Source organism: Pelodiscus sinensis, chromosome 6 (genome assembly GCF_049634645.1).
Source record: "Pelodiscus sinensis isolate JC-2024 chromosome 6, ASM4963464v1, whole genome shotgun sequence".
Classification (NCBI taxonomy): Eukaryota; Metazoa; Chordata; order Testudines; family Trionychidae; genus Pelodiscus; species Pelodiscus sinensis.
Genome location: NC_134716.1, coordinates 11,474,783 through 11,502,586, shown reverse-complemented (window position 1 = coordinate 11,502,586; position 27,804 = coordinate 11,474,783). Strand labels below are relative to the sequence as shown.

Below are 27,804 nucleotides of genomic sequence, written 5' to 3'. Positions count from 1 at the left end.
AGTAAAATTATGTGTGATTTTTATTTTGAAATAACAAAATTTTCTGCAAAAAGTAGAGAAGGTGAACAAATAAATTCAATTTAAAATCTACATTTTACACTGATATGCAAGTGTGATGGACATTTTTTGACCTAGCATTCAAGATAATTAAAGACTGTATCATAGAGCATACTTGCAATGGGCAGAGTTAAGGTTGTTTGCAACCTTAATGTTTTTTGAATGTCGCTTGTGTTTAGGCATATAAGATGCAGAACTCTATCCAAGTGGAATGATTGTTTTATGTAATATGTGAGCTTTGTTTTAAAGTTAACAGTTAAAATTGTTTGCATGATTTTGGAAGAGGTGTAAAATTAATTACTGATTTCAGGATGGGAATGTATTGTTCTCTCGCTCCCCCGCTTTGAAAAAGTTAGTGGAATTTATTCTGAAATATTTTTTCCTCGCATAAATATGATGAGACTAGGAAGGAAAAGGAGAGAGAACATTAGACCACTCCTGGCTCTTGAGCTTCCTTTGCATTTTGCCAGTTTCTACTCTGCCCTTTTTGTAAATTTTGGAATTGCCCGATGGTAGAAATGGTAATTTGTCATCAAGGTTTAAATAGTCCCATAATTTCACACAGGCAAATGGGTTAAAGCCACCTTTAGCTGGTAGCCCTCTTAAGTGAAACATTTTCTTTTGCTGTTTCAATAACTTTTATTAGCTGTTAGAGTAAAATCTTTCCCATTTTATTCAAAGGAAACAGTTACACTCAGAATGACTCAGAAGGAATATTTTTGTATAGCCATCACTGAGGGCCCATCCAGCCCTCTCTGAAGTCAGTATGAATTTCTCATGTTTTCATTATCCCCATGCTTGATACAAGGCGTGAAGAAAGGAGTTCTCTTGACTTTCTTCTGACTCTAAGCTTAGGAAGAGCAGCAGTTCAGCTGCTGCAGTATTGGTAAGCACCTTCTTGCAAGAGGTTCCCCACTTAGGGCACGAGGGATGTTATACCAGTGCATAAGACAGGAAGTGCATTGTGCAAGCGTCTGCCAATAAACTGTTGAAACTGCCTAGTCATGAATGGACAGAGTCTCAACTGATATAAATCAGCATAGCTTCATTGACAGCTTCATTAGAGCTACACCAATGAGCATCTGGCCCTTTCTTTCTATGCATTCTTAATTGTTAATCAAAAACAACTTAACATTTGATGATTATTCAGCAAGTTTTCTAATATTTTTAGCTGCTAACATGGTCAATGAATTATCACAAAATCAACTAGAAGTTCCCCCCTCCCCTCATTTTGAGAAAGTGATCTAATTCCAATTCCTTTTTTACTGTTCTCTGGTCATCTTACTTACTCATAATGCCCATCTTCCCTTTCAGTAGTTGTGTTTTTACCCCATTTCCTCACTGTACCCAACCCATTTTTATTCCCAGTGCATTTCTCAAGATGGTTATTTTCAAGCTACTAATTTGCAGTATAAAATGACCTCTGTTTTTAAAGTAATGGTATTTAAACTGCTTTCAGACTTACCTTTGTTTTGCCTAAATGTGGCCACAATTATTTTTAAAACATCCTTGTGTCCACTATAATATAATCAGTCATAATGTTAAATACCATCCTTGAATGGAAGACAGAAGGCAGGGAGGGAGGGAGGCAAGCAGGCAGGGAGGAAGACTGCAAATAAAATGGAAACAAACAGCTCTGAATGACATCTATCATCTCAACATGAAATAGAAAGATTTGGAGAGAAGGGCAGTGAAAGGCCAGGATGGCTAATGTGTGTTGCAAAGCACGGAATGGACCAAGATGAAAGGTAATGTCAAACAGCTCTGATGCAATAAGACCCATCAGTGGAGACTTAAACATCTACCTCACTTGTTTCTGGTCCCTATAGCAGTGATATTTCATTTATTCACTGGATTTATATTTATATAACACTTATCTGCAGATGAAGATTATCTGAGATACAGCTGAGAGATATTCTCAGCTGGCCCACATGGTCATAATTAGGGATGTAAGCAACTAGTTGATTACCCGATAAACAGAGTCTTATCAGGTAGTCAAATAGCGACTCAACTAGTCACTTCCTTCCCCACACCACACTTGCTGTGGTGAGAGAGGCAGCAAGGGGGGAACAGAAGCTGGTGCTGGGGGGAGCTGGTTCCCGCCAGCACCATCACTAACACTGTCTCTGCGGTGTGGAGGCAGGGAAGGCAGAGGCATAGCAGAGGGACCAAACATGAGCTGGGAATCAGCTGATTCCTGGCTCATGCCTGGCTCCAGATGCTGTACCTCTGCTTTTTAAATGTATTAAGAGCCTCCAGGCTCTTTAATACATTTAAAAGCCAGAGATATAGTTGGACCAGATGTGAGCTGAGAATCAGCTGATTCCTGGCTCACACCTGGTCCCCTCTCCCCTCCCCCACGCTGCGCTTCTGTCTTTTAAATGTAGTAATAGCTACCAGGCTCTTACTACATTTAAAAGGCAGAGCCACAAGGGTTAACTCCCGGGGCTGGGAACTAACCCCACTGCAGCTCATCAGTTCCCCCCCCTTATCAACTAATCAAGTCGTCGATGGAAATTCCATTGACGACTTGATTAGGTGATTAAACGCAATTTAACATCCTTAGTCATAATTGCCTCAACTTCAGTAGAACCATTACAATTTACATCAGCTGAGGATCTGCCCCAGACACTCAATGTGCAAGACCTTCACAAAGAAATTAGTGGAAGTTCCATACCCAGCGTATTGGCATGGCCAGCAAGCTTTTCTTTTCACCTTCCAAATTAGCAAAGAAATTAGGCACTTGCTTCACTTTAAGCACATACTCAAGAGACATAATCAATGGACTCTGGGCACTTTGCTGAATCAAGGCCTAAGATTAGGGAGATGCCAAGTATACAGTAGAGTCTCGATTTTCTGACCTTCGGTTATCCAACATTCCGTTTTATCCGACGCCCTGCCCGCTGTCATGTGCCACCCACCAACATGACAAATTGATTAATAAGAATGCAACGTGTACAACAATCAGTGCCATGCACCAACACCACAGACGAGTGCATTTGTTTGATGACGCTGTACTGTAGATTTAAATTTCTTTATCAGCATGGCAAGTGAAAAAAGAAAGAAAGTAGTTGTTTCAATGGAACAAAAACTTGAAGCCTTACAAAGACTAGATAAAGGCGAAACTATGCAAAAAGTGGTGACAGAATATGGTGTGGGGCATATTATTGTTGGCGACTGGAAGGGAAAAAGAAATGAAATTGAAAAATGGTGCTCTGATAGGGTTTCAAATGAAGGTCTGAAAAAAAGAAAGATGATGAAAAATGCGAGTACGAAAAGGTGAGTGCAGCTTTATTTTTGTCGTTCACATAGCAAAGCCAGAACAGCTTGCCAATAACTGGACCTATTCTACAAGAAAAAGCTCTGGCATTTCACAACAAATTTAATGAGGGAGAAGCCGACTTCACAGCTAGTACAGGCTAGCTAGATTGTTGGAAAAAATGTTATGGAGTGAGGCAGCTCAACATCTGCGGAGAAAAATTATCAGCAGTTTCAGAATCAGTTATTAAATTTAGAGAACAATTTCTGTCTGTTGTAAATAGTGAAAGGTTATTGCATGAACAGATATATAATTGTGATGAAACGGGCCTAAATTTTAAAACGCTTCCATCAAAAACTCTGGCTTCCTGTGCAGAAACTTCAGCTCATGACTACAAAAGAAACAAAAAACGAGTGACCATTTTTGCCTGCAGTAATGCCTCAGAATAACCTCAAACTTGCTTTATAGGAAAATCCAAAAATTCATCTGTTTTCAAAAACATAGTTCCTACAGCACTGCTAGTTTGGTATAGCAACCGAAAGAGCACATGGATGAACTCTGAAATTTTTCGAACCTGGTTTTATAATGAATTCATTCCTTCAGTAGAAAGATTCTTGAATTCAAAAAATCTAGAAAGGAAAGCTATTTTGTTTTTGATAATACGCCATCTCATCCTAACGCAGATGAACTGAAGGATGGGAACATAAGAGTGATTTTTTTACCACCAAATGTCACCTCATTGTGCCAACCTATGAACCACGGTGTTATTGAAGCTTTCAAAAAAATATATTGACGTCAGCTTCTTAAATCACTTATAGATGTTATTGATGATGGAAATAGCATGCTAGATAAATTAAAAAAAATAAACCTGAAAGATGTTGTTTATTGGGTTGCACAAGCTTGGGAAGAAATTGAAAAAAAACTGGCAAGATAGCGGAAAAAGCTTCTTATGGATGACAAAAACAGAACGAACGAAGATGAATGTAGCGAAGAAACAAGTCAAGAGAGTTGTGAAAATCTTTGAATCTTATTGAAACACATACCAGGCTGTGAAGATGTAAACAATGACGACATACAGGAATGGATGGAAAAAAATGAGCAACAAGAGCTGACTGATAAAGATGTAATTGATCTTGTGAATCGTAGTGACGATGATGTTATGGAAGACGAACTAGAGAAAATGGACAGATTGAGTCACAGTGAGGGAATGAAGGCTCTTGAAGCAGCACTAATTTACATTGAGCAACAGAAGGAAGCAACCACTACAGACTTACTGCTATTCAGACGCTGGCATGATCTTGCTGTGGAGAAAAGTAAGGATGCCCAAAAACAACTCCGAATCACTCATTTCTTTAAAAACTAAACATTTTTATATTGAGAAAATTGTTGTAAATTCTATTTTGTTTGTTGAAATATTCTTTTTTATTTTTCATTAGAATTGATAATAAATTGAGTTTATACTTATTTGTGCCCATGTATATTATTAGTATTCTATATTATCCGACAATTACTCTATCTGACCATCCTCCGGTCCCGTTTAGGTCGGATAATCGAGACTCTACTAGATAAGACAGGTATAAAGTTTATTTGTTTTTTTCCTCTTAATTTAGAATCATAGAATCATAGAACACTAGGACTGGAAGGGACCTCGAGAGGTCATTGAGTCTAGTCCCCTGCCCTCACGGCAGGACCCAGCACAGTCTAGACCATCCCTGATAGATGTCTATCTAACCTGCTCTTAAGTATCTCCAGAGATGGAGATTCCACAATCTCCCTAAGCAAGTTATTCCAGTGCTTAACAACCCTGACAGTTAGGAAGTTTTTCCTAATGTCCAACCTAAACCACCCTTGCTGCAGTTAAAGCCCATTGCTTCTTGTTCTATCCTCAGAGGCCAAGATGAACAAGTTTTCTCCCTCTTTCTTATGACACCCTTTTCTAAACTAAACAAACCCAATTCTTTCAGCCTTCCTTCATAGGTCATATTCTCTAGAGACCTTTAATCATTCTTGTTGCTCTTCTCTGGACCCTCTCCAATTTCTCCACATCCTTCTTGAAATGTGGTGCCCAGAACTAGACACAATACTCCAATTGAGCGCAAGGGTAGAGTGCAAGAATGACTTCTCGTATCTTGCTTACAACACTCCTGTTATTGCATCCCAGAATCATGTTTGCTTTTTTTGCAACAGCATCACACTGTTGACTCATAGCTTGTGGTCCACTATGATCCCTGCAGTACTCCTTCCCAGACAGTCACTTCCAATTCTCTCTGTGTGAAACTGATTGTTCCTTCCTAAGTGGAAAACTTTGCATTTTTCCTTATTAAACTTCATCCTATTTAGCTCACACCATTTCTCCAGTTTGTCCAGATCATTTTGAATTATGACCCTGTCCTCCAAAGCAGTGGCAATCCTTTCCAGTTTGGTATCATCTGCAAACTTAATAATCATACTCTCTATGCCAATAGCTAAATCTTTGATGAATCCATTGACCAGAACTGGTCCCAAAACAGGGAATAACTCTGATGTTTGAAACATTGTTTCATAAGAACAGTCACCAGGAATTTGGAAGCTGGTATGTTTATTTGCTCCCTTGTTCGCACGCGATGTTATTTACTTATACTTAGATTGGAGAAATATTCTGATCTTTTAGGCCCAGATTCTCAGATGCCTTTAGGCACCTAATTTACATTCAGATCAATAAGAATTAGTTGCCTAAATACCTTTGAGGATCAGGGCCTTATGAAGCTGATTTACATCAATAGAAGATTGGAGGGCTGGGAATGATCCTAAATCCTGTAAGCAAGCTGTGTAAATACTATGCATTAAATTGAGGATAATACTCTCTCTCCTTTCTGTGTATGTAAGAAGCCTTCCCCTATCTTTCCCTTAAGTGAAACAATTTGTGGGTTAAGCCAGAATAAAATCAGAAGTATTTAACTGGAAGTGACAGAATTCAATAGAACAGGTCTGAGACCCAGCAGACCTGGATCTATCCAATCTGGCTTAATAGTATTGACTGATGTATATGGCTTTTGTATTTGTAAAACTGATTGCAAGTAGAAGGACTCCAGAAAACTGAAGCCTCCTTATCACTCTGTAAAGTCAGCTTCTTTCCAACCACTCAAGCTGGTAACTCACTGGGACAGAATGCAATTCCTTTTCATTTGTTTTGAAAGGATACTGTGGAAATTACAATGCAACAGGTTTTCAATGACACGGGTGTAAAGGATTTCAGGAATCTTGTTTCACGGTCCTGCAAATGCCACTCTCCCATATATACCCCATATTCAAATGAGGTGCAGCAATAAAGATCACCATGCCTCATTTGCATACCTAATAAGCCCCCATTTTTGCGCAAGGAGCTTTTGCACAAGAAGGAGCTGTCTACACTGCTTTTTCTCGTGCAAAAACCCCCTCTTGCAGAAGAGCCGTTCTGCTGCTTATTTTCAGGCCGCACCTCATTTGAATATCTTCTTGCACAAGAATGCACAATGTAGACGTAGCCATAGTGTCTGAGGGATCAAACCTCAGATTTTTTGTTTCCAAAATGCATGGTTTTCCAGCTGAAGGAAAAGCCTTGTTCATTTTTTTAAGTAATAGGTTAATGTAAACCAAATTAAGGAGGGCAAGGCAACTGCAAACACTTAAACTGATTTAATTCTGTTCTGCAAATTGAGAAGGTTGGTCTTGTGCTTCAGGCACAGAACCGAGACGCCCAAGATTTGTGTTCATTCTGGGCAACTTTATGCAAATCAGGTAATCATGGCTCATTCTTCCATGTGTAATACAGAGGTTTTGTCTGTCTTTTCTATTTATCCTGTAAGGCCCCCAGGCCAGGGACTGTCTCATACTCTGAGTTTGTACCTAGTAAGTAGGGTCCTTAGCTCAGGAGGCAAGCTTCTGGGTACTGCCTCGTACAAAAAGGATGCCAGTACGGAGCCAGCAGAGGGCAGTTGTGCACATACACACTACCACAATGTTTGCAAACTACTAACAGCTCGTGCTTTTCTAATGACACTTTCTATAAATACCATACAGCATACTCCAGTCCAGATTAAGTCCCTTTTGCACTACTCCAGCAATGCAAAGACAACTGAAACTGACTTCAAGGGGCAGATGGGAATTCCTCTATTATTATACACGAGTTGTCCCATTGATCTTGGTAGGAACAGACTGCCTTCCCTTTACAAATTTTAGATTTGTCCTGCTTCCTGAAACACAAAGGCTGTGATTTGTTCAGAGCTGTAAGGTTAAGACATTCTTCCTTATTTAGAAAATTCTGTAAGAACAGTGAGTGCAAGACAGGATGGTCTTGCAGCTAAGTGCAGGCCTGACAGACAGAACACCTCATATCTCTTCCTGGCTCTGACACAGACTTGTTAGTTGATCTTAGGCACCTTGGTTTGTCTCCCTGGCTATGTCTAGACTACGGAGTTTTTCCAGGATAAACCCCACCATGTCCAGGAAATGTGTCTGCTTTTCTGACATTTTTGTTTTTTCAGAAGCCCTGGCTCTTCTAAAAGAGGAGGTTTTTCCAAAATTGGGCCCAGTGTAGATGGGCCAAATTTCAGAAAAGCCTCTTTCAACAAAACTATCAGAAAAAGGTACGCAAATTGCGGAATGCAATTTGTGTACCTTTTGCAGAAAAAAAGTGGCAGTCTAGACATAACCTCTGTGCCACAATTTCTAATTTGTAAAACAAGAGCAGTCATTTATATTTCACAGGGTTTGTAACGTCAAAGCTATTCATGTTTCTAAAGGGCTTTGAGATCCATGGATGCAAAGTGCTATAAAATGCTACTTAATACAAATAGAGTAAGATACTTTTTTCCTGCACTGAGCCGTTGCTGCATGTCGCACTGTACCTATCTGGCCACCAGAGGACAGAACTCAATTGTTTATTTCAATACCATTGCTAATTGTACATAATGATGTCTTATAGTTTACATCCAATAACGGTGTAATAGATTCCTTACTTTCGTTAGTTTTTAAAACAAGCTATTTAAACGGATTAAGTGAGACACATTTGCACAAAAGAAGAAAAACAAAAACTAATGCTTAAATCCGAGAGAAACTATGACCTCCCGCCCATATCTTGTAAGGAATACAGGATCAGTTTAATGAAAGATCTTTTAGTCAAAAAAGCAGCAAACTTCAAATATTAGAATAAATATTTCTACATAGCTTTTTGTAAGATACTCTTTGCTTAAGACTTGTGTAGCGGTTGCAGGGCAACATTTCCAAACAACATGCAACAAATGGCAGGACACAGATGATGAATACTAAGGCCTAAGCATCTAAGCATGAGTTAAGTCGTGAGCTGCCAGTTAAACTTCTAATCTGAACGTTCTCTCCTATCAAGGGCAGTGATTTGGGGCCTGATCTTGCATACAACAGAACTACTTAGCTGGTAAGGGCAAGTCACATAACTAAGGACTTCCAGGATGGAGCCATTAGTCACAGAAATTATTTTGCAAAATCACAAGTCACATGGGACATGGAGAAGATACAGGTGACATCATTTAATAGGCTTTCAGGACATCAGATGACGAGTGGCCTGGCAGGGTATTTGTTACTGGACTTGAATACAGAGCGGGGATTTGTCAATAGCCTTTGCTAATGAATTTCCAAACAGTGAGAAGAAGAAGAAGCCTTGACATGAGGCTCCTCATCAGATTTTATCTTCTGTGAAGTGTTATTTAAAAAAAAAACAACGGTCAGAAAACAGGAAATCACAGGCGCTGGGGCTCCCATGATAGCAAGGAGAAAGGCACAAAATTGCCACACATGCCCCCTTTTTATCTGTTCTAGCTGCCAGCACTATGGCCCATCCCTGGTGAATGGCTGGAGGTCCTTGACCCTAAACCCAAGCACCATTCCAATGCAACCTTTACTGCCAAACGCTGACTTGTGTGCTGATGAAAGGCAAGGGGCAAGCAGTCTTGCCAAATCACCTGCACTACAGGCAGGGAGCTACATTAGTACAGACTTGGCCCAGCCAATCTGTTGCTACTGTGAGTGAGGGGTGAGGGGCTGCATTACTCCCCATGCCCAGTTAATACCTGACCTCTGTGCTGCAAACACCAGCCAACCCTGGGACTGTGTGGAGTGCCTGTGGCACTCGAAAGAGCAATGTGAATGCCCTGGCTTCCACCCTGATCCCTACCCTCACATAGAAGAGCACAGAGCCAACTTTCCATCCCTCCCACAGGGGACAGGAGGGGTATCCATGTGGAGTGTTCCTCCCACAAGTGGATCCTGGTGGGATGAGATCCATTTGAAATGGAAGAATCTATTAGACCCACTGAAAGAACAGTCAAGTATGATCGACCAAATTTTTCTTTCTCTCTCTCTCTTTCACTCTCTGTGGGTACGTCTAGATTACATGCCTCTGCCGACAGAGGCATGTAAAATAGGGTACCCGACATAGTCAATGAAGCGGGTATTTAAATATCCCTGGCTTCATTAAAATAAAAATGGCCACTGCGTTGTGCTGGCTCAGCTGATCGTCGGCACAGCGCGCGAGTCAAGACATGGATTGGTTGACAAGGGAAGCCTTTGTCAACGGCTCCTGTAAACCTTGTTTCATGAGGCATAAGAGAGTGGTCGACAAAGGCTTCCTTTGTCGACCGATCCACAACTTGACTCGCACACTGTGCTGACGATCAGCTGTGCCGGCACAGCGTAGCAGCCGTTTTTACTTTAATGAAGCTGGGGATATTTAAATCCCAGCTTCATTGACTATGTCGGGTAGCCTATTTTAGATGCCTCCATCGGCAGAGGCATGTAATCTAGACGTACCCCAAGTGTGTCTGTCCAGCTGAAGAAGAGCTCAGTGTAAGCACAAAAGCTTGTGTCTCTCACTAACAGAAGTTGATCCAATAAAAGATAATACCTTGCCCATCTCATCTCGCTAATATTCTGTGACCAACCCGGCCACACCATCACTACATGCACACACCCTTGACACTGGTCCTCTGGGTAAAACAAACCTTATCTCCTGGCCCCATCCTTCCAAAATCTTTTTGGCCTGCTGCTGAGCATACTAAAACCAAGGCAAGTAGTTTTCCATTAGACTAACAATATAGGGCACAAATATAGTTGCTCTGGCACCCATTTGTTAACGTATCGATAATTGTTTTAGGATTTTTTTTCCACAGAAAGACTTGCAAAAAAGGGCTCTGTAGATGGACTCACTGGCGAGCGCTGGTCATATTTCTGGCCTAAGAACTGTAACAAAGTGCTACAGAGATGTCTAATGGCTGGCAGAGAGATCTAATGAACAGGGAGTAAACCAGGAGTTAGTACCCATGGATTCCATTCTCACCTCTGCCACTGATCTGCTGTTTGACCTTAGGAAAATCATTTCACCTCTTTCTGATCTAGTCTCCCCGTTAGTACTAATGGTGCTTTGTAAAGTGCTTTGAGACCTACATGTGCAGCCTTGTGTAAGGGTTATTATTGATTTGCTAATTGGATTTAGAATTCTATAGGCATATTGACTTGTGTGGGATTTGTGTTCTGGCAGAATCGAAGGGGTGGGGGACACTGTGTTTTCTAGAAAAAGGAGTGTTCCCAAGGTATTTATTTCACAGCACCATTGATCTTAATACTAAGTAAATAATCACTGTGTGATGCACATACTGGAATGATTATCTTATGATGAGGTTCTGGACGGTTTATTATTAGCAAAGTCAACAAAACACATGAACAGATAAAATGCCCTTGATGATACATGAGGCATCTGAGATTTTGAGGAACGTTCTAAAGCATCTGGGGAATTCTTCATCTTCTCCTGTCACCAGTACCAGAGCTGTTTTGCAGTGTTTATTAAGGCATTACCTCTTGCCTCCCATCTGCAGAACTGAAGCAGGACTAGATCCTGTTAAGCTTATCATGGGTATCGTCCTTATCCACACTAATGCTCTCACTGAAATCAATGAGACTGTTCCTTTGCATGGAATAAATTGCCAAGGGAGGTGGTGGAATCTCCCTCCCTGGAGATATTTAAGAACAGGTTAGACAGACATCTGTCAGGGATAGTGTAGACGGAGCTTGGTCCTGCCTTGAGGGCAGGGGACTGGACTCGATGACCTCTCGAGGTCCCTTCCAGTCCTATAATTCTATGATTCTATGAGGCTTTGCAAAAAATCAGACCCATACATTTTAATTCTGTGCTAACAGTAAACAGTCTTCTGTCATGTGCTTAAAGCATGTGGGTATGTTGGATTAAACAGTAAAACAGAGAAATAAAAAGGGTCTCAAAAATATTGCATACAACATATTTAGCTATAAAAACACGTGCTGTGTATAAAAAATCTTTGTGAACTAATCACGCACAGAATGCAAGGCTATTACCCTGTCGGCCTGATTCTGCAATCAGGGTTGTGCCCACAAAAGCTCATGATAGTGTCTATATTTTTTGTCAGTCTCTAAAATGCTGCAGGACTATTAGTTGCTTTTTAAAACATTTTCAGTTCCAGACTAACACGGCTATCCCTCTTCGATTTCCATATGTCAACAGCTCTGTCCCTGAGTGGTGTTCCATCAAGTTCAGTGGCACTTGGATCACATATAACGTCATGCACAAGTGTCAAGGTCTGGAAAATGAAGCCCCAATGTGTGTTATATAGTGTCTGGGGGTAAAACACCATTGTTATCGTAGCAATGTTCAAATAAAAAACAATTTTAGTAAACATAGGGGCTGGCTGTACTGCACCTCATCCTCATAGCTCAGGTGGAAGTCGGTGGAAGATTTGTGTGCGTAAGGACTGCAGAGTTTGATCTGCAAGTTTCAGAGAGAAAGAAAAGTTAATATAGGAGGCTACCTTTAAAAATGGAGAATAAGGCCCATTACTGTTTCTGTGCTAGAGGCACCCTCACAGAGCTTGAGAATACAGGACATGGGCAAAGGAATTAGCCAGCATATGGACCTCATGATAAACTACCACATAAAAATCAGAAAACAAAATGTTAAGGTTCCTAGAGCAACCTTAATTTGGTCTCACTGCACATTCTGTGTGAACAGGCACCTGGACTCTAGAAAATGACTCTACAGTAGTGGCTCCATGACCATGAATTTGACCCACTTGTACATAAGATGTGTTTTCCAAGACGCTCTACAAGTTCATGCATCGTCACTTGAAAGAGTCTGAAGGCTGAGTTATGCCTTTAGTGACACCTGTGCAAGTCCCTGATCTCCAAGTCAGTGACAGTTGCTATCCAAGCACTAGTACCTTCAAATCCTGGGTGAGTTTGCTGGGCTGGTGGTTAGCCAAGCTGTTTACCTTTGTAAAAGAAGTCTGTGTGAGGAGTGACAGCTGTATGCCCTTGTGTGATGGGTTCAGTCACAGAGATTCCCCCCACCCCCAAAATACCATTCGGGGGAGATTCCCCCCACCCCCGAAATACCACCTTCCTGCTCTCCAGGGTGCCTAACTCTGGCCCGCTGTGCAAGGCCCTCCAGCAGGGACAGAGATGGGACTCATAACCCTCTGCAGTATAATAACCATGCTGAGATCAGCTCAGCTCTGGGAAGGCTCAGCTAAAGGGACTTGTCTCAGCACACAAGTTACTCTATATAATTTCATACAGGGTAAGCTCATGTTATTTGACCTTTTGCAGGGTCAAGAGAGATAAGTGCCGTTGCTTATCCCCCCTCCCCAGTAACAATTATTTACATTAGGGTTATTAATTAACAAAAGTGATGTTATGATGTATAAAAAGCAGGATTTAAGTGGTCTAAGAAGTACCATAGGGTATGTCTACACTTGCCCCCTAGTTCGGACTAGGGAGGCAAATGAAGCATACTGAAGTTGCTAATGAAGCGCAGGATTTAAATATCCTGCACTTGATTCGCATATTCGCGGCCGGTCGCCATTTTAAAATGCCGGTCGCCTGATTTAACTTGCCGTGTGTAGACGTGGTAGTCCGATCCAAAACCCTTCCCTCGAATTAACTGTTACTCCTCGTGCAATGAGGAGTAACAGTTAATTCGAGAGAAGGGTTTTGGATATTTAAATCCCGCGCTTCATTAGCAACTTCGGTATGCTTCATTTGCCTCCCTAGTCCGAACTAGGGGGCAAATGTAGACATACCCACACAGAACAATGTAGGTTATTAAACAAAACAGAACAGGCAAGCTAAGTGTAATATATTAAAAACTGGTTGCATACAGTTGTCTAATAATCTTCTTTCACAGACAGGGCAGCCTCCCAGGTGGGACTCAATTCTTCTCCCTGTTCAGTCTTACATGTTGCCAGCAGTCATGTTGGGTGGTAAGCAGGGGTGTCTCGATGACTGGCAGCTGTTGTCAGTCAGGATTTCTGGGTTGTCCTGGTTCGTTCCTGACAGGTCCTCTGCTCCATCAGTGATGATAAACTTTCAGCTGCGTGCGTGGGCTCCCTTTATCTAAAGTGTTAGACCTCGTGTACTGGGGTCAACACAGTAGATCTCTGAGAGCCCCTGGAAACGACAGATTGAGGGAAGGATGAAACCAATCGAGCAGGTTTATTGCCAAATGCTATTCACTAACAGTCATCAGCAGCAAGTCTCAACGCTAAGCCACTGTGCGTTCTGCAAGTGTTGGCAATGTACTTACCCCCAGCAGGTTTGTTACCAAATGCTATACATTAAGGCTGTGTCTACACTGGCCACTTATTCCGGAAAATCAGCAGCTTTTCCGGAATAACTTGACAGCTGTCTACACTGGCCCCTTGAATTTCCGGAAAAGCACTGACGATCTACTGTAAGAAATCAGCCGCTTTTCCGGAAATACTATGCTGCTCCCGTTCGGGCAAAAGTCCTTTTCCGGAAAACTGTTCCAGAAAAGGGCCAGTGTAGACACACAGTAGTCTTTTCCGCAAAAAAGCCCCAATCGCGAAAATGACGATTGGGGCTTTTTTGCAGAAAAGCGTGTCTAGATTGGCCACGGATGCTTTTCCGCAAAAAGAGCTTTTCCGGAAAAGCATCCTGCCAATGTAGATGCGCTTTTTCCGAAAATGCTTTTAACGGAAAAATTTTCCGTTATAAGCATTTCCGGAAAATCATGCCAGTGTAGACGTAGCCTAAAAGTCTCAACACTAAGCCATTGTGCATTCTGTAAGCATTAATAATGCCCCTGCCTACAAAAATGTATAAAGCACCCTCACCCGCGCCCCCAACCAGGGTTGGTGGGAGCTTTTCGGTGCCCTTTTATAGATTTGTACAAACAACTTCCATCACTTCTTTATGTACCAGGTTGCCACTCTCTGTTGCCTAGTTACCACCCCTCACTTTATGGAAGGGGGGCTCACTTACTATCCTTCATGCTGTCAATTTCGACATAGTCCTGAACCTAGGTCGGTATGTACATTAGTTTTTGGGGAGTCTTTTGTTCCAAGACATTTCTTATTAAGATACCCGCTACTCCCCTTTGGCTTACAGACTGTACTCGGTGCCTCCCTATGTCCTTCCATGCTCGACCTAACATACACAATCACACAGTTATCAATAGGGCCTCTTTCTTGTTACTGAACCAAAGTCTTGCTCACTAGATTCCAGGCCTGTTGCTGTTTTCATGCTTCAGGCCTTTATTCAGGCCTGCTGACTCCATGTTACCGATCCTCAACTTACTACAGCAGCCACTCCTATTGTCTGGTCTCCTACCAATGTAGGTTTTGCAAAAGACAGGAAATATTTGTGTTCAGTTGAAACTATTTCTCACAGTCAGTGGAAAAGTACAATATGTAAGGCTAAGTCTACACTGCAACTTTCTGGCTCACGGGTGTAAAAGAAACCCCACTCCTCCCTTCCTCTTCCCATCACAGGAAGTTACAGTGCTATAAAGTGTCAGGCTACATCTACACTGCAGGTATTTGTCGGCAGAGCTAATGAGCTAATGGAGCGCTCATTGGCATTTGTTGCGCTGTCATTTGCATATTCTCTGCCGATGCTTTTTGCACAAGAGGTTTCAGCACAAAAACAAGCAGTGTAGACAGGTCCGTTTTGCACAAAAAAATCCTTTTGCCCAAGATCTGTATACCTTCTTATTTGAGGCATATAGATCTTGTGCAAAAGGGGGGGGGGGGGGGGTTGTGCAAAACAGCATATCTACACTGCTTGTTTTTGTGCAAAAACCTCTTGCGCAAAAAACATTGGTGGAGAATATGCAAATGGCAGTGAGACAAATGCTAATGAGTGCTTCATTAGCATACTCTCTGCCAACAAATACCTGCAGTGTAGACATAGCCTCAGTGTAAATGGGCTCCCAGCACTAACTGGGGGTTTATATACAGCACAGGAGATGGATCACAAGATGATATGGCCACGTGGAAGGGTAAACGATAGCCCCTCCTCCCTGGCTTACAGGAAAAAATTAGTCTATTCACAGATCATTGTCTTGAGTATTGGATCATTAAGTTCCTTGAGTACTACGACTGGCTCTCACTTAGCATATCCAAATCAGTAAACAGGTTTATGCTTCATATTTCTAACTTCAACTTCAGGAATGGGAAAATCATATTCAGAAGATTATAACTTTTCCAGTTATATTTTACATTGGGAATTTTGCATGAAGCATATTCCAGTTATGTCACATTCATAAGCATATTTTCATAAAGCCTATGGAATGTCTGTGACCCTTTGCATCTGGAATCTCGCATTTGTTTAGCTCAGAAGTACTCTGTGACTTGCTTTTGTTTAGCTGCATGCATTTCTGGGATTGCTCCCACTGATGTACAGCCAGTGTTACATGAGACCCCTAGGACAGTGTTTCTCAATCTGTGGTTCGTGTACCTTTAGGGGTATGCAAAAGAAGCCTGGGGGGTACGTCAACACAAGTGAAATTTGGCAAAAAAACGTCCAGGATTTTTCCCTGCAAAGGGAATCGGGGAGGGGGCAGTGGCACATGCCTGTCAAATTGAATGTTCGGAGCCATGTGCCTGGACCTTAACAGCTGTTCTGTGCACGCGCCCCAGCTGGTAGGAAAAGTGCACGGCTGTGGTGGCAGTGGCTCCAATGAGACCCAGGGCATTTCCATGTTGGGAGGTGTGTTTGGGCAGGGAGAACAAAAAAATCACTTCCACAGCTGCTTCTCCTAGTTCGTTTCCTCTCTGGCAGCCTCCCTGGTGTGCTCTAGCAGAGAGGACGGCTGAACCTGGAGATACACATTATCCCCTCCAGCAGCTCAGTACAACGCATCCCCATCGCCCCTTCCCCTGGCACTTGAGAGAAGAACTAAAAGGTGATTAAGTGGCACAATTAGCTTTGCTCCAAAGGACACCCCCCCACATCAGTGGCGTAGAGAGGAGGCACGGGGGGGGCAGTTGCCCCCGGATGCTATGCTAGGGGGGTGCCAGACTGGGGTGGGGGTGCACAGCCCCATGCAGCGAGCCCGGCGCAGGTGGGCCATTTGCTCCCTGCAGTCAAGCTGCCGAGGCAGAGCCAGGCGGCAGGAGCGGGCACTTCAAAGGTAGGGTTACCATGCGTCTGGTGCCTGGCTCTGGGGGAAGAGAGGGGCATTGGGTTAGAGCGGGGAGGGGGGTGAGGCTAGGGGTGCCTGGCTCTGGGGGAAGGGTGGGTGCATTGGGTTAGAGTTAGGGCTGGGGTGCATAGGTCTGAGGGAGGAGTGAGTGCATTGGGGGTACTTATATTTTTTTTTAAAAAAAGGAGTACTTTATTAAAAAATAAGGTTGAGAAATACTGCCCTAGGAGATCAATGCAGCGTTTCTCAGATGCTGGTTCTGACAGGGAGTGTCACAAACTACAGTGAGGAGAGACGTAGGGGGAAGATTATAAGGATCTCAAATTTTGTATTATGTTAAAGCCAGATGTCTCTCCTCCACACCGCAGCCTTACCCATAGGTCCGCCTCTCAGCCACAGGCACCCCGGACCATCCCACAGGCTGCTCGGTGACACGGCTACCCTTTTTCCTATGTGTATAGTAAATGTCAGGGAGGAAGCATTGTGGCCTCTGAGTAAGGGGACCCGCCCCACTCTGGTGACAGGCTGAGCAACTGATCTGGCCTGGAAATCGTAGGACTCCCGCCCACCCAGCGGGGGAAGGCCGGAGAGGGGTAAAAGTTTGGGGCCTGGCTTTCCCCCGCTGCTCAGGCCCTGCCCGGGCGAAGGAGCGCGCTGCAGGGGCGGGTCAGGCAGCGGCCACCGTGGGAAGCAGCTGACTCCGTTTCCCACCCCTCCGCCCTAGCAGCAGGGGAGGAGCCGGCAGCCACAGGCGGGCGGCGCAGCCTATCGCGCGGCGAGGCAGGGTCGCCCCAGCGCTCCCCGCTCCGGCGGCCGCGTCCTGTGCCCGCTGGCCGCTGAATCCGCTCGCGGGACGGGCCCTGCCCCAGCCGGCCCCCGGCGCCTGCAGCCCGCTCGGGGAAGGTAGGACCCGCTCGCTGGGGGGGTCTCCCGCTGGCCCTGCCCCTCCGAAAACGGCGTAAAATGGAGCAGCGGGGCTGCCCCCAACTTATCTGCAGCGCCGGGCCCGGGGTGGGAGCGGGGTCGCACCGCAGGGCCGGGGATGAGAGCCGTGCTGGGGACATTCCCCCTTGCGCTCTGCACAGGCCTCGCCTCTCCCGGCCGGCGGCCTGGCTGAGCGCCTCTGAGCTGCCCTCCCCGGGGGTCGCTTTCAGCCCTGTGAATTTCTTCTCATGCCCCCCCGGAGAGGACGAAACACCCCCGGGAGGGCGGGCCGGTCGCACGGGCTCTGTGGTCAGCAGTCAAACCCCCCTGGCAGCTTGGGAGCAAGTCAGGCTGCTGCCATGGAGGGGTGTCTCCCAGCGACAGAGGCAAAGGGCATGTGCTGCGTGGTCTGCTCTCGCTTGTCTCTTCCTTTGCCAGGAAAATCCAGATGAGGCCTGAAAATCCATATAATAGGAATGGCTGGGACGTCAATCCTTTAACTGGCTCTGATCACACAGGCTCCCATTCTCCTTTGCCCTGCTGGTGCAAATCCAGAGTAACTGTTGACTTCTGTGTGTCTGGGGGATGACTGTGTAGTTTTGCCTTCCTGTTCCAAGTGAAAGGAATCTCCCTATTAGCAGAGCTTCCAGTTATTAATGGATGATCCTGCCACCTTTTTGGTGTAGGGATTTTCAAATATAGGAACTTTCAAACCAGTATATTAAACTCTGGGTTCAGTTCTCAATAGAATACAATATTCTGTAAATTATTGTATGCATGTGTGTATGCAGATATTTTTTTAAAATCCCCCTACATTCTTGAGGAAAGTTCAGGCAAGTTTTTTTTCTCGCCCATACACTGTATCTACACAAAGTCCTCATCACACACTCTGATCTGTGCAAACAGACCTCTGTATTTGTATGCAGTCCCAATGACCTTGGCAAAGCTGCACATGGAGGGATCTTTCTCCTCATATGGTGCCTAATGAAGTCAGTGTGACCCTGTACAGGTGCAGGTGCCTGCATGGACCAGGCAGCAGGATCATGGCCAAACACAGCGGCTGTGTCTAAACTGGCCAGTTTTTCTGGAAAATCAGCCACTTTTCCGGAACAACTTGCCAGCTGTCTACACTGTCCACTTGAATTTTCGCAAAAGCACTGACTTCCTACTGTAAGAAATCAGTGCTTCTTGTGGAAATACTATTCTGCTCCTGTTCAGGCAAAAGTCGCTTTTGTGCAAAAGGGCCAGTGTAGACAGCTCAAATTTGTTTTCCGCAAAAAAGCCCCGATTGTGAAAATGGCGATCAGGGCTTTTTTGCAGAAAAGCGCGTCTAGATTGGCACGGATGCTTTTCTGCAAAAAGTGCTTTTGCGGAAAAGCGTCCATGCCAATCTAGACGCTGTGTTCCGAAAATGTTTTTAACGGAAAACTTTTCCGTTAAAAGCATTTCTGGAAAATCATGCCAATCTAGAAGCAGCCAGAATGTTTGCAGTAGCAAAAAGAGCTGTGCTGGTATCCCTGGTGGTTAGGTGACATGAATGCACATAAACCTGCTCTCATGAGTTCAAGGTTCCATACAGAGGGTGGGGGAAGAGACAAGTAATGCTTAATCAGGGAAAGGAAAGTGTGAACTAACAAATACAGCTTTACATTCTTTATTGTTGGTTATAAGCGATTCAGCTTTATCACTCCTTACCACGGTAGTGTGGGAGGTTCCACAGGGGATCATGATTTTGTTTTATTAGCAGCTGTATGTTTACATATTACCAGTGTAAGCTTTTCCTCAGAGAGACAAAGTGTGAAAAGCCAAGACAAAGGGTGAGAGGGGAAATGGAGGTATAGATTAGCAACCCATCTGGTCAGTGACAGAGTGAGGAATAGAACCTGTATCTCCTGATTCCCAGCCTAGTGCCTTATCAAGTGATGGGATCATGCTGTGACAAACATTAGTGCCCATGTAAGAGTGACTACCAGCAATGGTGCAGCTGCTCAAGTTCTAGCAGGTTTTCATGGAATGGTAGGAAAGCCCTATAATCCTTGCCAGTGGTGCAGCTGCAGCAGTGACTTGCTGCCGTAAAACAGCGCACTGCTTGCTGCTTTCCTGTTGATGGTCAAGCCTGTAGGGTGTAGACACAGAACGGACACTCCCATCACCTTCCCATATAACCCTGCCTGGAATGTTCCTAGTGGAGACAGTGTGCCTGGGTTCTGAGTCTAGAGGACCTACATCTAGGAGACAGACCCCCCCAACCCCATCCAGGTTTTGGCTGTTTCAGAGGCTGTGGTTCATGTTAGCTTCACGCTACTCTCTGATTTATCTGTGGAGTAGCAATTGTACTCTGAGACTTCAGTCTCTGTGTTTACAGAATAGATCTGGTGTGAGGGAGAGCCTGACATCAGTAATAAAGTACTTGTGAGGAGCTCGGAGCTGTGCAAGGCATACAAAGAAGAGTCCTTGTTTTAAAGGGTTTGCAATTCTAATATATCAATGTGATATGGGTCAGTACAGCAGGGTCCCTGAGCCAGCCTCATCTCTGATGCTAATAAGGGCCCATTCTCTTCTCTACACTGTTCAAGTGAAGGATGGCTGCTACTGTTTAATGTAATTACACCACTTAAACATTTCTCTCTACTCTTTCTTTGGCTGAAACCCACTGAGTTCTCTCATGGGTTTGTTCCTGTGGAATTGCTCAGGAGTGCTAAGCTGCTAGTGTTATTAAGAGAATTTAGCTCCCATTGTGAGGAAGGATTGGAAATGCACCCATGTTGCATGGCCTCAGATTAGTGAACTAGCTGGAGCTCTGCTCTTACTAGGGAAGTAAGCGAGTAGTCAACTACCCGATAAGCTTTTCAACACAGTAGTTGACGCCTTCTCCCTGTCACTGCCCCCCGCTTCCTGCCTCTATCAGAAAGAGGCAGCAAGGGAGGGGGAGAGGACGGGGTGCTGGGGGGAGCTGGCTTAAAAGCTGTTTCTCCAGCTCCGTGGGAGGGGGCAGGGGCGTGGGCACAGAGGTGGTGTTCCACCTTTGAAATGTACTAAAGTCCCCACTCTGCTGGGGACTCTGCTAGCCCCAGGCTCCATGTAGCGTTTCAGTCTTTGAAATGCATAAGAACCCCTGCTGGGGCTCTTGCTGTATTTCAAAGGTGGAAGTGCCATGCAAAGTTCTGCCTTTGAAATGTATAACAGCCAAGGCGGGCTCTTGGTGCATTTCAAAGCTGAAGCGCCCTTATCGACTAGTCGATGAAATTTCAATTGACTATTCGATTAGTTGATTAATGTTAAATCCCTACCTCTTACCGTCTGGGTCCTTTCTTCTAGTGGTTCTCAACCAGCGGTGCTTGTACTCCTGGGGTTCACAGAGGTTCTCCAGGGGCTACATCAACGCATTGCGAGATCTGCCTGATTTTACAACAGGCTACATAAAAAGCACTAGCGAAGTCAGTGCAAACTAAAATTTCATAAATGACTTGTTCATCCTGCTCTCTAATAGGGATGTAAAATCCCATTTAATTAGTTAACTGATTGCTTAAACATTAAGTTTAAATGGTTAACTGATTATATGGGTGGGTGGGGACAGGAGCTGCTTCAGCTGGGCTGGAGCACTCCCTGCCGGTGGCAGGCCCTGCAGGACTAGAGCTGCCCACTGCAGTAGGAGGTCTCCTCCTGCCTTCACTTATTAACAGTAATGGGGAAGGTTGAGGCTAACTGGTAAACCATTCACATCCCTACGCTAAACACTGAAATGTGAGTAAAATATTTATATTCCAATTGATTTATTTTATGGCAAAATTAAGAAAGTAAGCACTTTTTCAGGAGTAGTGCGCTGTGACGCTTTTAGATTTTTCTTTGTCTTTGACAGAAAGTAGTTTTTAAGTGAGTTGGAACTTGGGGTGTGAAAGACAAATCTCCACTCCTGAGAGGGGTACAGTAGTCTGGGAAGGTTGACAGCCACTGCCTTAATCACCGTACGGGTTAGAGCAATGTTTCTCAGCCAGTGGTACGAGTACCCTTAGGGGTACTTGAGGGAAGTCTGGGGAGGGACATCAACACAATTGAAACTTAGAGAAAATGGAATTTTTGTTTTAAGTTTTACAGCGCTTTATTTTTGTACTTTTTACACCCAAAAATTTCATCGCCCATCTAGCTACGATTAAGTTGTTTAAACAAATGTGTTGCAATAGTAGAAAAAAATAGCATGTGTCTGAAAACTGTAGGTACTGGGGGAACTTACATTTTTTTAATAAAGGGGTACTTTATAAAAAAAAAAAGGTTGAGAAACACTGGGTTAGAGGGAAATCTGCAAAGCTGCTGTGCCTCTTGATTAGCTTCCTAGCCTGCATAGCAGTAGGGCGCCTTCAAGCAAGCGGCCCCCACTTACTGCTCTTGTCACCAAGGGAGAGCTTTGCTTTGTAATGAGCCACACCAGGCAGGGCAATGCCATCTGCCTCCAAACCAGTGTTCCCTGTAAGCTGAGCACTTGTGTGGCTGCTCAGGAGAAATTCAAATGCTGCCCAGCTGATGAGCAATGCTCCCACAATTAGGTTTTGTTTCTACGAGTGGTGCACATTCGCACGTCTCAGTGCACATTACGTTTATTCTGGAAAAAATCCACACGTGAATGGAAAAGATTAGAGGGAACTTCAACCCCAAACACAATGCGCTTTTTTTCCACTACCACTTAAGTCAATGTAATGTACATTGCTCATGAGTGTGAAAAAGCCACTCACCTCCATACTTAAAGTGGCGGGGGATGCTCTCAACTGCACAGTAGAGAAGACAAGCCCTAGGAAAGCTTTTAGTTTTGGTTGCTAATTATGGTTAGTGTGCTGGCCTCTCTGTCATCTTCTGCCTTAATGACCATTGTTCTGCGCCATCCATTCCTCTATTATATTTTGATAAGGTTTGTGGTAGGGGCAAAAGGTGGACCCCTTCATAATCACTGCATACAGCTCAAGAGAAATGAGTGTTTCTATAAAAGCAGCAGAGAGGTCTTTGTCAAATAGCTCCTGTGCAGAACTGTGCTCTGGGATTTCACTAAATGACTTCTCTGGGGGGTTTGTGCTGGCTTTTGTGAGGCAGTAATCTGCTTAAGGTCATTGAGAAAGGGCAGGTGGGGACTGACCCTCTTCACGCCACTGCCTGAGACCGCAAAAGGCTGTGAATAGGGATGTTAGCGACTACTGACTAATCGCTTCCACACCCCCTACAGCCTCTATCAGAGAGAGGCATCTCCGTGGGGGGCAGGGGAGGCAGAGGCACAGTGGGGAAATGGTGCGAGTGGGGCTGCTTCAGTCTCTGTTCCCACTGTGGATACTTCTGCTTTTGAAATGGACAAGAGCCCTCCAGAGCTCTTACACGTTTCAAAAGCAGAAGTGCTGCAAAGGGCAAGTGGGAACTTAAGTAGTCCCACTCAACCGTGCTCTCTGTGGTGCCCCTCACCATCTTTGCTGCCTCTGGGAGGCAACAAGGGGGAGACAGGAGCCAGTGCTGGGGGGAACCAGCTTAAAAGCTGGTTCCCTATAGCATTGTCTCTGGGGTGCCACCTGCCCCCCTGCCTCTATCAGAGGTAGCGAGGGGGGCGGGGACGCTGCCCGCAGGGGTCCCAGCAAAGCTTTTGATACTGTCTCCCACAATATTCTTGCCAGTAAGTCAAGGGAGTCTGGCTTGGATACATGCACTGTAAGATGGACAGAAAGCTGGCTAGACTGTCAGGCCTAGTGGGTAGTGATCAACGGCTTGATGTCAGGTTGGCGGTCGGTTCCTTGCGGAGTGCCCCAAGGATCCGTGCTAGAGCCATTTTTGTTCAACATTTTTATTAATGACCTAGATAAGGGGATGGATTGCACCCTCAGCAAGTTCGCAGATGACACTAAGCTAGGGGGAGAGGTAGATACCCTGGCGAGCAGGGATAGGGTCCAGAGTGACCTAGATAGATTAGAGGATTGGGCCAAAAGAAATCTGATAAGGACAAGTGCAGAGTCCTGCCCTTGGGATGGAAGATCCCAAGCATTTTTGCAGGCTGGGGACCTAATGGTTAAGTAGTAGTTCTGCAGAAAAGGACCTGGGGATTACAGTGGATGAGAAGCTGGATGAGAGTCAACAGTGTGCCCTTGTAGCCAAGAAGGCAAATGGCATATTAGATTGCATTAGGAAGAGCATTGCCAGCAGATCTAGAGAAGTGATTATTCCTCTTTATTCGGCTCTGGTGAGGCCACACCTGGAGTATTGTGTCCAGTTCTGGGGCCCCCACTATAGAAAGGATGTGGATGCATTGGAGAGGGTCCAGTGGAGGGCAACCGAAATGATTAGGGGGCTGGAGCATATGACTTATGAGGAGAGGCTGAGGGAGTTGGGTTTGTTTAGTCTGCAGAAGCGGAGAGTGTGGCGGGGGGCGGGGGTGATAGCAGCCTTCAGTTTCCTGAAGGGAGGTTATAAAGAGGATGGAGAGAGGCTGTTCACAGTAGTGACAGATGGCAGAACAAGGAGCAATGGTCTCAAGTTACAGTGGGGGAGGTCTAGGTTCGATATTAGGAAAAACTATTTCACTAGGGGAGGGTGGTGAAGTATTGGAATAGGTTACTTAGGGAGGTGGTGGAATCTCCATCCCTAGAGATTTTTAAGTCTCCGCTTGACAAAGCCCTGTCTGGGTTGATTTAGTTGGGGTTGGTCCTGCCTTGGGCAGGGGGCTGGACTTGATGACCTCCTGATGTCTCTTCCAGCTCTAATTCTATGATCCCTACCCCATGCTGCTTCCTGCTGCTCCTATTGGCTGGGAACAGCAATCTACAGCCAATGGGCACCGCGATCCCTGGTACCTGTGGAGGCGCAGGTAAACGTAGCGGTGGCAGCCCACCAGGGGCTAAACCTGCCAAACCGCTGCCCATTCCAGGCCTAAAGCTGCTGTTTGGACCTGGAGCTCTCACCTAAGCATTTGCCTTCTGCTTCCTCTGCTCAAAACTCCAAAGGTGGTATGACTGCTGCTCTCTACCTGTCTGTGCTTCCCTTTGGTCCACTCCCAAGCAGCTGAGGGGAGCTTGCGGGTACGTGGCTAAAGCAACCCAATGGTGGGTCTGGCTCCTGGAAAAGGAGAGAAGTGAAAGGAGCAAAGGATTTACATTTTCTCCTGATCATTCTTTCTCCTTTCCTATTGAATTATTCTGTCCTGTCTTGAGGCCCAACCCCACAACCCTTTCTGAAATAAATCAAAAGTACTTGGTGCTGCACTTTACCTCCTGAGGAGATAAGTGTGCCCTCTTCCCCAGAGCATTGATATGCATACAGGTGGACTTTGACTTTATATGAAGAGGGAAGCTTGCTTAAAACTGTTTCATATAGAACATGGACTAATCGGCCGTCTTGTGTCCCTTCATTGAAAGGGACGCTGTAGCAAGTTGATATAGCACCTGGATTTGGGGCAAAATTCAGAGCTGCTGCTGCCAACTGGGTAATTTTTAACATTGCCATTCCTGTTATCTCTAGGAATATTTACCTCTAGAAATGCCTGCATGTTTGTTATTTGCTTGTGACTTCTTTCCCTGTAACAAGAAAAGTAGTTACAGAATGGTGTTAATTTTAACAAGGACACTTCCTACATAAGCAAAGCTACAGTGTTTCTATAATGTTTATGTCTTGGTAGGGAAGTTAGCTTTTGGATTTCATTAACTCCTGTAAAACCAGGTTGTGGTCTAAGGGCTTTCTTTGAAAAGACCATGGCGGGTGTGTCTTGCATTTCTGACTCCTCAAGCAAAACAAAAGCTAAGTCATAGAAGCCTTTTGGATCATCACTTCTATAGTATCAATGTGTGTGTGAGGTGCAAGGAAGAATGGTGAGTGAATTAGCATATGGAAATATATGCCTGGAACGGGAGTGACTTGATGGAGTGGAAAGCAGATGTTCAAATTCCCAGAGACTGGCTCACCACGGGACTTGCGGTGTCACTTTGCTAGCTTTGATCTTGTTGGATAACAAGTTGGGTAAAATGCACAATGCCTAACGCTTGACAACCACTGTCAAGCGTAAGGTATGCACCTGTCCTCATCAAAGACTGGATTCATCGCCTTGAGCTTCCTTTCTAGCAGGAAAGTTATACCATTGTCTGGTAGCTTATCTAAACTTCTGTGGCTGGATTTTTTGAGACTACCCTGAATTAGTTGCTCACGCTTTCAGTTTGCATAGGAAAGTACAAATATGAACTGTAAAGGGGTGTGGAATAATAGTCCCTTTGCATATTCTAAGTGATCAGGTGAAATGAAGAAGTATAAAAACTAAAAAAATAAGAAATCGCCACCTAATTGCTTGCACAGTACATGGAAAATGAAGTCCAAAGTGGCAATGCATTATATTTATAACATTGATGTTAATGGACCCATCCAAGATTTTCCATCAGACATGTTATCAATTAAAAAAGACTAATTATATCTACAGCAAATGTTCAATATATGTTCCGCTTGACAGTGTGGGGCCCAGTTCTTGTTGTGGTGAGCTGTTCATTTAAAACACTAATATTAAAAGTGAATCCCTTAAGTTTTCATGTATACAGTGCTGTTACGTCCTTATCCTATGTTTTATTGCAAGTGCAGGTGGTCCCCGTTGTGCTGTTGCTTTGTGCAATCAAATGTTTCAGTTTCCAAATTGTCAGTCTTTTTCTTTGTCTCCTTCCTATTCTGAAAGCTGCTCTGTTTTTCAAGGCTTCTGTATTACATTGCGTTGAAACTGCTTTACTAAATGGATTAATTTACAGCAACACACAATAGGGAATGTTTTTTATATAGTGGGTTTATGAGACATAAATAGAGCAATTGGTAACTAGAACGAGCTTTTGTTTCTCTGAACAGTCATGTCTACCATGGGGCCTTGGCTGACATATTTCTCTAGGTATATGAGAATGCAAATGTAGAAAATATATTGTAGAACATAGCTTGTCTGTCTCTAAATGATATTGCAGGCCAGTGTTCCCAGTAAGCTGAGCGCTTGGGGGGCCACCTAGGAGAAATTTAGGTGCTGCCCAGCTGATTAGCATTGTGCCCTCAGCTGTCAGTATGTGTTTCTACTAGGGATGTAAAAGAATAGTTAAATAGTCGACTACTCGCATTTCCCCTCCCCCTTGCTGCCTCATTATCAGAGGCAGCAAGTGGGGAGCGGAAGCAGGAGCCAGTGCTGGGGGAAGCCAGCTTAAAAGCCAGTTCCTCCCAGCACCGTCTCCACAGTGGGGAGTTAGGGGAGGCAGAGGTGCAACAGCGCTACGGCTCTGCCTTTTAAATGTAGTAACAGCCACCAGGTTTTTACTACATTTAAAAGGCAGAGCCGAAGACGGGGTAGCTCCCAGGGCAGCGCGAGCGAGCAGGACTGCTTAGCGAGCACCCTACCCCATCACCTCATCAGGTAGTGTAGCCAGACAGCCCCCCCATCTCAAACAATCTTGCTTGCCCTCTGAGATGTCTGTATGCAGGGCAGAGAAAGAGCAGTAAAATCAGCATAGTCTATGCTGGCTCATCTGATCCTGAGAAGCTGAAAAAACAGATATGTGGAGAGAGAGAGCGATTAAGGCAATCAGCATAGCCATTAAGCTTTGATCTGCTTTGATGCAAGATCAGGATATGCGAGTGTGCCCGGCTGGCGCCCATGTTGATACGAACACACAGTCCCTGGGAGAGGAATCCCCCACTGAGAAAAGAATGCCCAGTACTTCCAATTTAGTTATCTCTCTTACAAGTGTAAATTAAGTTCACAACTCCCTTGTAAGAACTGGTCTCACAAAAGACAGACCAGCCCCATTTGGCATGATAGACAAGAAAGAGAAATACGTGACCCCATGAGTATAAAGGTGGTACAGCAGGACACTCTCTTTTGAGTGTCATTCTACCCTCTACCTGCTGGTCGGGTTAGGTGTTTGACCTCCCGAGGTTCTATGGGGACGCCCACCTCGTATTTTCGTCTTTCCTAGGAATTGAGGGACCGGCCCTGGCCTGACATGCTGGAGTCGAGAGGCACAGAAGGGGGTAAAAATTGTACCTGGATGTGGTCCTCTGTCTTAAGTGTACACATAGAAAGAGTAAGCTGTTACTTGGTACCATTATTTCTATTTTTCTATCTTTATCTTCT

At 44.6% G+C, this 27,804-nt stretch overlaps 1 protein-coding gene across 2 annotated transcripts in view; it reads left to right on the top strand.

Moving 5' to 3' along the window:
- Nucleotides 1–17,527: 17,527 nt before the first annotated feature.
- ACO1 (aconitase 1) overlaps nucleotides 17,528–27,804 on the top strand; it is a 52,915-nt gene continuing 42,638 nt past the window's right edge. Inside the window, exons 1-2 of one of the 2 annotated variants that reach the window (XM_075931451.1) lie at nucleotides 17,534–17,681; nucleotides 27,647–27,754. The gene's annotated coding sequence lies outside the window, so the exon portion shown is untranslated. Of the gene's footprint in view, nucleotides 17,682–27,646; nucleotides 27,755–27,804 lie in introns of both variants that reach the window. The other variant, XM_075931450.1, reaches the window with a different exon arrangement.